We start from the raw sequence: 11,695 nt of genomic DNA, 5'->3' as shown, positions 1-11,695 counted from the left end.
TTGATGCCACGAGATGGCTTGATATTGCGCTTGGGCTGTAGGAGCCCCTCCGGAGTCTGTACACACCCCCAGTGAGCGTCGTCGACGATAAATAAATGGATGGCTCGGGCTGCACGCCGCAGTGGGTACTAGAGTGTACCATCATATGCATTGCATTGCACTCATGCATTTGTTTTTTTTGTTATACGTGTCTCAGTATTTGGTACTCTGACTTAATTGACTTGTTGCTTCACTATTTGTTGTTCTAAACTGCCAGTTATAGTTTACTTTGTATTTTTCCATGATTTCTTATTCTCAGCCTTTATTTATGTTTATTACTCACTGGGTCGGAGTACTCACATTACTCCATGCACCTTGCGTGCAGATCCAGGTATACCACAGGCTAAGTGGGGAATTGTTTAGCTAAGCAGGCAGTATCCGGGAGTATTGAGGTAGCTGCATGGCGTTCGCAGCCTTGATCTCTCCCCTCTATCTCTATTTTTTATTCCGCATTTTTCCTAGACAGACTTGTAATAGGTGGATATTCTGTATTAGAGGCTCATATTCGCGACACCGGATTCTGTTGGGCTATGGTGTGGTATTTTAATTGAACTTCCGCAGATTTTATTATTAATTATACACTTGAATGAAATGACTTAGTAAATTCTCTGTGATATTTATCTATAATCTGAATAAGAATTTGGGATAATGTTGTTGAATGGTCGGGCTTGCCTAGCAGTGTGTTGGGAGCCATCATGACCGGGGTTGGGGTCGTGACACTCTAGCGCTTAGGTGTATGGTTTTACCAAATCATTGAGCCATACTGATATTCTCCAAGCTGAACCGCTAGCCTTATATCATGGGCTACTACTAGCAAATGCTCACAATTTCCGACCATTACCAGTGGAAACGGACTCTCATATACTCCTACACATCTTATCTAATGCTCCACTAAAACACTCACATATCAATTTTGCATGCAATTCGATGCTCCAGGTGACCCAGATCCAACACACATTCAGGGAGGGTAATGCTGTGACGGATGTATTAGCCAAACATGGGAAGACAACCACGGATTTTCAACCTAATGATGTTATCCTTTTTGAAAATCCCCTTACTTTTACTTTACCGCTTTTAGCTTCTGATGTAGCTCGAATTGTAATCTACCGTTCAGTTCCAACCTCTGTAACGCACTAGTTATATTTTTAATAAAAGCTTTCTTAGCCAAAAAAAAAAAAAAAGATCAACAATGTGGGGAGGAAGATTTTCAACAGTTCGTTTAATTAAAAGTTCAAAAGGTTGGGTCAGGTCGGCTTATGGGTATTTTATTTGGGTGGGAGCTTTTTTTAAGTTTTAAATAATCTCTTAATTAGAATTAAAAAATTCAGCGAACTTGATTTTTTAGTGAAATTGAGTGAGTTTAGTATAAGTTGAATGACCTTTTGTGAAATTACCCAATATATACTTGATTATTACACCCTTATAGCTTCTTCAGGAGAAAAGGATAATTAGCGTCAGAAAGAAGAGAGAACATTGGTAAACTCTTAATCGATATTTAACTGAATTGATTAAGAATTCTACATGTTAAGTAATTTATTTCATAGGGTACTTAAATTCGCCTCTTGTGTATAGATGCGTCATGTTTACTTCTAGAAACAATTTCTTAGAAACACAAGAAACGGTAATTAAATTCCTCTGTAGATAGATTACTACATTAGAGAATGAAGGATAAACTGTATTAAATAAATATATAGCACAAGAAGTAAGAAGACGACATAGATTGCTTATGCATAATTAGATTTGCTCAATGTATGATTGAATTATAAAAGCACTAAAAAGCAAGCCCTGCCTGCATGTGAAGCTGAGTTTGTTATTCTTCATAAAAAAAAAGTAAAAAGTCATTCATATGAATTTCTTTGTTATTCGTGTAAGAAAATAAGAAAAAACAGAGCAGATACTGAAATTAAACGGAATCACAAATACATGTAATAGATATCTTTAGCAGACTCTCTTTGCAATCGGGAACTAATTTACCAATTTTTGTCACTGACAACGATAAAAGAAAGGATTATCAGATTCCCAAGGGAAAGTTGATCGTTCACAGCTACAACAAAACCAACAACCACTGCAATCTTCTCCATTAGAGATACCACACGCTTTCCCACAAGTAGGTAGTATATCATTAAGTTGTGGAAGTAATTTCCTTCTGAGTCCTGTTACATTATTAGGATCGACATTTCTTGCTGCCATAACTTGTGTCTTTGAGGACCATATCACATCGGCTGAAAAAAATTCATCACCACAATTACAAAATCAATTTATTAATTACTGGTATAATATGGAAAAGAGCACATTCAATCTGCATGTATAGGAAAAAAAGCGCGCGCCCACACACATATATGTAAAAATTCACATGTGTAACTATAAGTGGGCGTTTGGACATAAGAATTGTAAAATTCCCGAAATAAGTGAAAATGATATTTTAAAATTAGAGTTGTGTTTGGACATGAATACAAGCTATTTTTGAATTTTTGTGAGTGATCAAAGTGAAGAAAAATATTTTTTTAGAGTTTTTCAAATTTTTGAAAAATTTCAACATTCATCTTCAACTGAAAATTGAAAATTTTATGGTCAAACATTAATTTCGAAAAAAAAATGAAATTTTGTTTTATAGCCAAACGGGCTCTAAACATATTATTGACAAGCACAATAACGACAGATTGCACTACACTACACGAATAAAGAGGAATGGATACTAACTAGTGAATGCCGTGAGAAGAATAGTGATGACTAAACCAAACTTAAGTAACGCCATACTAGATAAATTGCGTAAAGTTTTGTGAACATTTTTTTGTGAGTATCTTCAAAGGTTATTTATAGAGATCTAACTTGCACTGAACAAGACTAGAGTTGTTTATTGTTATTATTATTATAACTTCCTTTAAGTTCAAGCCTTACATGAGCTGACCACGTCTAAGATAATGCAATAAATCAATTGAATTATTAATTAACCCTAATTTCAGATCCATATTTGCTGGAAGAGGCATGTGAGAAACGAATGAAGTTCAAGGGTGGTATAGGGGATATGGTATAAATGAGCTTTATCATTAAAAAATGAGTTTTTAATATGATTGGTATGCCAAATGGGTGTCTTTTATTTTCTGAGTAAAAACTTTGTTGTTTCATATTTCACAGATAAAAAATTAGCTCGTGCAATAAAGTTTATTTCACAGATAAAAAATTTAATCTCTCATCATTTTAGTGTTTTAGCTGATGAATATTTAAGACTCACATAGAGAAAGACAAAGGCCACAGCCTGAAGTTCAGCAATTAGTAGCTATCAATTCGCTAATATTAGTAATTATTTTCACCAAAAACAAGAAGAAAACAAACACAACTAAACTCCCTTTGAGTTTGACGAAAGCGACACAGCAAAAAATATTTATGGTATATAAGGAAAATAAAACAGACCTATACGACGCTCATATATCGTCATCATTCCAGATTTTGATCTTGCAAATTTCATCAAATATGGAAGGAAATCAATCTAATTAAATTATACAAATAAATGATAGGAACTACAAATTTTGTGTATTCCCCTCATAAAGGAGGTGAGGACTGTAAAATCATCTTTGCGTGGTTGCATAAATCTTAGACTCTTTAAATTCACCATACTATAATCCTAAAAATGCCATAATTCTCATTCTGAAAGTTTCGACTTTCTTTGCCAAACCACCGGACAGGGATGCGTGAATAGCAACAATTAATGGTAGTGCGAAAATAGCTTCTGATTTGATTTCACCTGAAATGAAACCCTCACTTTGATAAGAAATATCTGAGTAAACAATCTTTGAGCTAAGGTAATATTCTATTTTTAGGGTTAGCTTTGCGTTCCTTGAGTATATTTAATTTCTGCGCCAAGCTAAGAAAGAGTATAGTGCTATTTTTGATAGGAGTATTATATACTATCTGCACTTATTAGAATGTGACATTTTGACCGGGAAATAATGTATACTACGAGTAGAGAATAGAGTTGTGCTCTTCAATTACTATAACTAAATTAATAAGTTGACCTAACTTCGGATCCATCGTTTCAGGAAGATGCACATGAGAGAATCAAAGATGAATCTGATCCAATCCAGAGCATTTTACATTTTGAATATGGCTATAACTTTATTATATATCGTAAAAGAAACTAGCCAGCACCTCCACTAGTTGGCTGATCTGCAATTGTGTCATATTTAAATGCACTCAATCTAAACATAGAGAAAAACATCTTTTAATTTGTTGCTCATCAGATTTAGCAGCATGAATGCGACTATGCATAATGCATGCTCATGACTACATTGAATCTCCTTATCACCTTCAAAGTTCTCAAATTGGAAGTAATGCGAAATACAGTCCATTGTAATGTAAAAGTGGATCATATAGAATTATTATATTAATCAAATATTTAAAAAGTATACTAAAATGGGTAAGGAGTAAGGTAGGTAGGTCGGCCTATCTATCTATCTATCTATCTATCTACTAGTCTTATGATACGTGTATGTGTTGCGCGTGCACCCTATATTAATAGGTACCAATTTTGTTAGAAATTACATAAATATTATTAAAGAATATGATTCAATCATAAAATAAAAAATAAAGTAAAAATGATGAATATTGATCCTGTAACAATCTCTTGTGTCTTTTTTGTAGAGAGTATTGCTTTGTTATGAAATCATAAACTTATAATTATTGGTTATGCTTATTGCTTAGCTGCTAAACAAAATTGTATGCTTTAGTTGTGATTTATTGTGAAAGCAATTAGAAGAATATTGTCCTCTTAAATTTCTAATAATTATTTTTTGTAAGAAGGAGTTTATTTGTCTTTGAAAAGAAATTATAATTATGTTACATAGTTCATACATGAGGTAGAGAACATCGCGAGTGAATTCTTGGCTAATATCATGATAGAAATCAGATTCATGCACTTTATAAATAGTAGTAGAATAATACTTTTAATGTCATGACCCAAAATCCATTAAAGGTCATGACGGCGCCAGACATCACTGTCAGGCAAGCCAATACCAAATAACTAGTAATTTCTCGTTTTAATACTTTTTTGAAATTATTTCCTTTATACATTAAACAATAAATAATGATGTCTTCAACAAATTTAAATACTGAATAATCCCATAGACTACCTAGAACTCGGTATCACAAGTGCATGAGCATCTATTAGAAATTAACAATAACTTACAATGATTGTCCGGAATACAATTGGACAGAAAAGAACTACTATACTCTGAAAGAGACTCTGCTGGCTGCGAGTCGTCTCAACAGATGCAGCTCACCCAAGTCTCCGTGTCAACCATGTCGTTGCGCCCAACGAGACCACTAGACGTACATGTGCCTGTGCAACAAAAATGCACAGCAAGCACTACTAGAAAATGGTAGATTTCCGACGGCCAAAACGGTCGAAATTCAATCAAAAATCACGTATTTTCGACTACTTTCCGACCGAAATTGGTCGGTCAGAAAAAAGTTGTTTCCGACCGAATCTGTCGGTGATTTCCGACCAAAGTGGTCGCAAATTTCAAAAAGGTTAGACAACCAAATAATTCACGTTTCCGATTAAAGTGTCGGAATTTATAGACTGAATCGATCATAAAAATACAAGTAAAATTAGTAATTAAAAATTAATTTTCGACGGAATCTGTCGAAAACTATTGAATATTAATTTTTTAAAAAATTTCCGACCGAACAGTCGGAAATCTGGGAATTTATGGTTAAATCAAGGCAGCTATCCGACCGTTTTCGTCAGAATTTTGTATAAAACTGGGTAGAATTCTGCCCAATTTCGAGCTACACCACATATCAAACTACTACAAACAAAAAAAATACCAACCAACAATACATTAACAACAATCTAAACCAACGATACATTAATTCAATAATACGAACCAACAATACATTAACACAATCTAAATTAATAATACATTAATAAAATCTAAACCAACAATGCCAACCATTAACACAACTTAAACCAATAATACCAACCTTTAAACCTAACAATTTTGGGCATAAAAACATCCAAATAGTAGCCCACATTCAAGTTTAAAAGCAATACATAAAGTTGTCTCTCACAATCAAGTTTACCAATCAACCAAAATATCACAACTAAACTACTACACATCAAATTCAGTTTGTTCATCCTCATCAGATAAATCATGCCCATGTTTACGCATGAATTTATGCATCCCAACAAATGTTCCGTATTGGGAGTCCATTTGTTGCTTCAATTCACTAATTTCGTTTCTCATATTTTCCATCTGTTCTTGATTTTGAGGAAAGAAGAATTGGCTAAGAGTGGGTTTGAATGACCTGTAGGTCGACATGCTCATAGTACGTAGACTCTGCCTTTGTTTGCTCCACCCGCTGCTTCTGTCCACAATGAAGCCATATCATCAGGTGTTGGTTGTTTTGAAGGAGGCTGAGTTTGTTGTCATTCTTTCAATCTTCTATGATAATCTTCATGAAATAAGAAACACAACTATTATGTAAACAAACTAATACTAATAAACCATAAATAATTATGAAGTTAGAATTTTACATATGCGTTTGACGCATGCATCTCCACCCAGTGTTCTCTTATACCATCCTTCTTCTTTTTCTTATGCAACTCCTCGAAGACCTCAGTGTGACTCATATCTCGCCCTCTTTCCTATTCCTTCATAAGAAAAGTATGAGTTAGACATTACAAAATATAAATTTCTATATGTAAAACTAAGAAATTTTTTATAAATAATTACCATTCTTAGTTTATGGGCAACAGAAGTAATCGAACCTCCTGTGTGCAACGAGCCACCTTTTTTAGAGGCACGATTTGCCTTTGCTTGTTCACTCTTTGCCTTCCATTCTGGATATTCCATTTCTCAAGAAGTGTATCCCAAACATCTTCTCTTAACCAGTCTGGCATTTTACCGGAATTCCGAGTAGCGCATATAGTATCTTTAATCCTTATAGCAGCTTTCTTCTCGAAAATACTATTTATTGCTTTTTGATATTGAGGATGCCATGTACACCTTATCTACAATATAAAAAAGTAACATTATATGAAGACGATAATTATTAAATAAATATAATTAATTTTTACCTTAAATTAATTACATATTTGCTCTCTGATGTTGTACTGTATCTTTCCCCAAGAAGTCCATGACTCATGATAAAATGGCTTCATAGAATCTATAATCAAATGTGTAGTTTGAAAGGATGGCAAAAACCTACATTAAATTTAACATATATATAATTAATAAACATTTTTTAATTGCAAATAAATATTTCTTAATGTTAACATATCTAAAAGTACATTCAAAACATAAAATTTGTATAAGAACCTTCTTACCCATCCTCGTGGGGGACAATTATCAATCATTGTTTATTACTATCAAATTGTACATCCCCTCCAAGATTGTGCTTGCGTCTATGAGATGGTGTAGAAGCAACACTAGATGTAGATGTGCGAGAGCCTCCAATATCCAACCTAGATATGCTAGGAATGGATGATGATGATGGACTGAAAGATGGTGGAGCAACAAAAGATGAACCATCATGCTGACTACCATGAAAGCTGGAGGTGCAGCAGGTGGTGATCCACTATGCTGATTACCATGAAAGCTCGGAGGTGCAGCAGCTGGTGGGCCAGTATGCTGACTAACATAAAGAGACCGAGGGTGCAGCAACTGGTGAGCCACCATACTGACTACCATGAAAGCTTGGTGAAGATAATTGTATAGAAGGTGTGGGTACAAAGTTAAAAACGGTGTTACTTTGACTGCCTTTAGTAGGCATAGAATTAGACTGAACTGAATTATTAGATGGAGGGGGATAGTGAACATGGTAGATGGCAATGAAGTCGACTGAGGAGGATGAGGAAGAGGATGACACATATTTGGCATAGTTGAGAAAGTTGGAACATATTGTTTTTTCTTCTTAGTTTTCATCTTTTCATTTCCCATATATGCCATATCTATAATATAATCATAATAAAATACAAAACTAAAAATACAACAAGTGACAGTAAATATAAAATAATTAAATGACTAAAGAAATAAATAAACAACCTAACAAGTCATAATTAAAAGAATAACATAAAATGTTTAACATGTCATAAAAACATACAATAATTCGGAAAAATATTAAATAATTAAAGGAAGAACAACCTAAAAAAGAATAATAATTCTCATTGCTATCTTCATAGTAATCATCTAAGTCTTCATCATTGCCTGTTTCACTTTCATCTAGTAATTCTTCCTCATCACTTGTTTCATGTTCAACACCTCTATCTTCGTCCTCATTTGTAGCAAGGGCAGAAGGATCAAATTCTTCATATATCCCTTCATTATGCTATAATTCGTCTGCTAATTCATCATCCACTATTGATTCAATATTTGAAATGTCATTCTGATACGCCACATCTAATGCATCTTTGACTACCACTCTACCTACGAGCTTTGTTTTCAAAACTACCCGCCATGCAGACTTATTTTTGCTCAAAGGATAAGGAGCATAATACACTTGTTTCACCTTTTGTGCAATGATAAAGGGATCATAAAGTATATATTGCCCCGTGTGTTTAATTTCAACTATGTTGTATACCTCTATTCGGTGTTGGATCATATCATTTACATCGAAAGAGTACCAACTTTTTCTTTGGCCAACGTACAACATATTCCAATTCCAGAATCTTTTGAAGCACACCATAATACAACATCTCCATCACCTTTCACCCACACCCCACTATTGTTGGATTTATTTCCGTGAGACCATTCTTCTGTATGAAACTTGTACCCATTGACCACGTATTTAGACATCATTCTTATTCTAGGGTCAGGTCCCCAAGCTATATCACATAAAAATGGGTCATTAATGCTATTAGCTGGATCATGAACCTATATATAAAATTTAATATAATTTAGAATTTTAAAATATATATAATTAATTACATATAATAAAAATCATGTTAAATAATAAGTAATACTTACAAATTCTTTAAACTACTCTGAAAACTTGGGATAAATAACATCTTGCCCATATGTACCCACAAAGTAACCGCCATCATCATGCCAATTCGGTCTATTTCTCAAACATGACACATCATGTTCAAAATAGTATGAACAGAAATAAGATGTTTCTTTAGCTACATATGCCTCGCATATCGAACCTTCAATTCTTGATCTATTTTTTATGGTCCGTTTACATTTGCCAATAGTCCTGCATAGTGTTATTTTTAGACGAAACAATCTTCAAAGCAAATACAAAAGGTAAATGATTAAATTTCATTACCTCTCGAAGGGATACATCCATCTACATTGAAATGGCCCTCCAAGTCGTGCCTCTTGTGCAAGATGAATTAGAAGATGTTCCATTACATAAAAAAACCAAGAGGGAAAATTTTTGCCAGCTTGTTTAAAGTTAAGATAATGTTACTCTCCATAAAAATTAAGTTCTACACCCTCAATGTGCTAGAATACAAATCCTTGAAAAAACAACTTATTTTTGGAATCGGTTTCCCTATTCGATCAGGCAATGCATTGAACGCAATAGGCATCAACGCTTCCATGAAAATATGACAATCATGGCTTTTCATTGACACCAACTTCCCTTATTTCAAGTCAACACACCTAGATAAATTTGATGCATACCCACCAGGCATCCTCAAATTGTTAACCCAACTACAAATCTCTCTTCTCTCATCCATGGTGAATGTGTAATTAGTTTTGGGCTTCTGAATATTGTTGTTAAAGTATGTCAGATACAACTCACTTCACCTACAATATTCTTTTAAGTCCATCCTGACCTTCAAGTTATCTTTGGTCTTGTTAGTAACATCCATAATAGTGTTAAACAAGTTTTCAAAAAAATTCTTCTCGATATGCATGACGTCCAGATTATGCCGAAGAAGATTGTGCTTCCAATAAGGTAATTCCCAAAATATGCTCCGTTTAGTCCAGCTGTGTGTGACACCATAACCTGGTATCTTAGACGGTGGAGACTCTATTACTTTAGGTATTTCCCTTACTCTATTCCAAATTTTTTCTGAACACAAGCAGGCTGGTGGATCCTCAAAATTAGTTCGGTTCTTCATAAATGCACTTCTATTTCGCCTAAGTTCATGATTCATTGGCAAGAATCTATAGTGGCAGTCGAACCATGTATTTTTACCTCCATGTTTCAAAGTAAATACTTTAGTGTATTCCATACAACAAGGTCAAGCTAACTTTCCAGCAGTCGACCATCCAGACAACATTCCATAAGCAAAAAAATTATTTATAGTCCACATCAAAGCAGCATGTGTCGCGCCCCCTTTTTCCTCGTGGAGTCCGGGTTTCAGAATTCTTGGAAACAACTCATTTTCTTTTGGGAATTGGGTATTTGAATTTGAAGAGTTGCCACCTAACGGATTAAGGTGCGTTAGGGCACCTAGAGCAAATAACTCACGAAAACCGGTTTGCAATACCAGAGATTTGGGTAAGGGCTCGAAATAACCTTGAAGAGAAGGTGTTAGGCACCCCTCGCGGTCCACAACAGTGGGTCCCAACCAAACTCAATTATGTGAATTAGTCATTTAATAGATAGGCAGTCTAAGCACATATATGCAAATAAAGGAAGTTTAATAGATAGGCAATTTAAGCACACATATGTAAATAAAGGAAGTTTAACAGATACGCAATCTAAACACATATGTAAATAATGTGAGGGAAGTCCTAGGTTTGTTAGCCTATAGGATCACATCTGAACAATACCTGGTAAGCCTTCCTCAATTAGAGGGGTTACGCGTGGCATTGGCGCACATGTCATCATATTCTTTACTACCCAATTCCCTCCCCTTGGTCATAACCTAAATTGTTCTAGCAACCTTAAGATATATCATATGCATGACTACCCGTCCCTTTACTTATATAGCCCCGAAGGTATTTTAGGACTTCTAGTTAGGGGTGGATCTAGACTCTCCTACAGTAATTAAATGAAGAAAACTCTAGACGACAAACAAAACAATTAGGACTATTAAGTAAAGAACAATTAAGGGGGCTCACATTTTACCTCCACAAATAGAACAAACAAATGCACGTCTCAGACAGCAATGTTTTAGACATCTGAAAAGAGTCTTAATGACATGATATCTAGGTGAACACAAATCAGAACATATGCAAAGCTTTATTAAAGCGGGAACCAATACCTAATCAGTTTGCCTACTGATTTTAGAGGGGGTTGCTGAATCTGGGTAGTTAATTAGAAGCACAGTTTTGCAGTTCACATGATTTTTAATCGCCTTGCAGACTTGCCTAGACGTGTATCAATGATATCATATGGATATGATATTTAGTAATCAATCAGAAATGCAATAATCAGTAAAACCATTTTAGCAGTTTGGGTTCATTATATCCTATTGGTATGCTATCGAGATGTGAGGACTGATTTTAGACAATGCAACAAATTTAAACCTGATTGGCATGCGAGAATTGATTTTAAACTTACAAACATAGTGTACAAAATGTAAGATTGACTTTAGACCCTACAAGCATGGTTTCTAAGTGCCAAATATGCTGAACCTATTTAGCATGACTCCTAAATATAGAAATTAACCTTAAACTTATAAGCATGATGTCTAAACGTGCAAGACTAATTTTTAACCTATAGACATGATATCTGAAAGTGCAAGATTTGATTTTAA

The 11,695-nt window shown here is 34.4% G+C and overlaps 1 long non-coding RNA gene across 1 annotated transcript; it reads right to left on the bottom strand.

Moving 5' to 3' along the window:
- Positions 1 to 1,880: 1,880 nt before the first annotated feature.
- On the bottom strand, positions 1,881 to 2,829 carry LOC138889044 (uncharacterized). The gene is made up of 2 exons (XR_011406604.1): positions 2,740 to 2,829; positions 1,881 to 2,261 (listed from the first exon to the last, which is right to left on the bottom strand). It is a non-coding gene; the product is annotated as an uncharacterized lncRNA (long non-coding RNA).
- Between the last annotated feature and the right edge of the window lie 8,866 nt (positions 2,830 to 11,695).

The sequence above is a fragment of the Nicotiana sylvestris genome, chromosome 4 (genome assembly GCF_000393655.2).
Source record: "Nicotiana sylvestris chromosome 4, ASM39365v2, whole genome shotgun sequence".
Taxonomy (NCBI): domain Eukaryota; kingdom Viridiplantae; phylum Streptophyta; class Magnoliopsida; order Solanales; family Solanaceae; genus Nicotiana; species Nicotiana sylvestris.
This window is presented reverse-complemented; position numbering and strand designations above follow the sequence as displayed.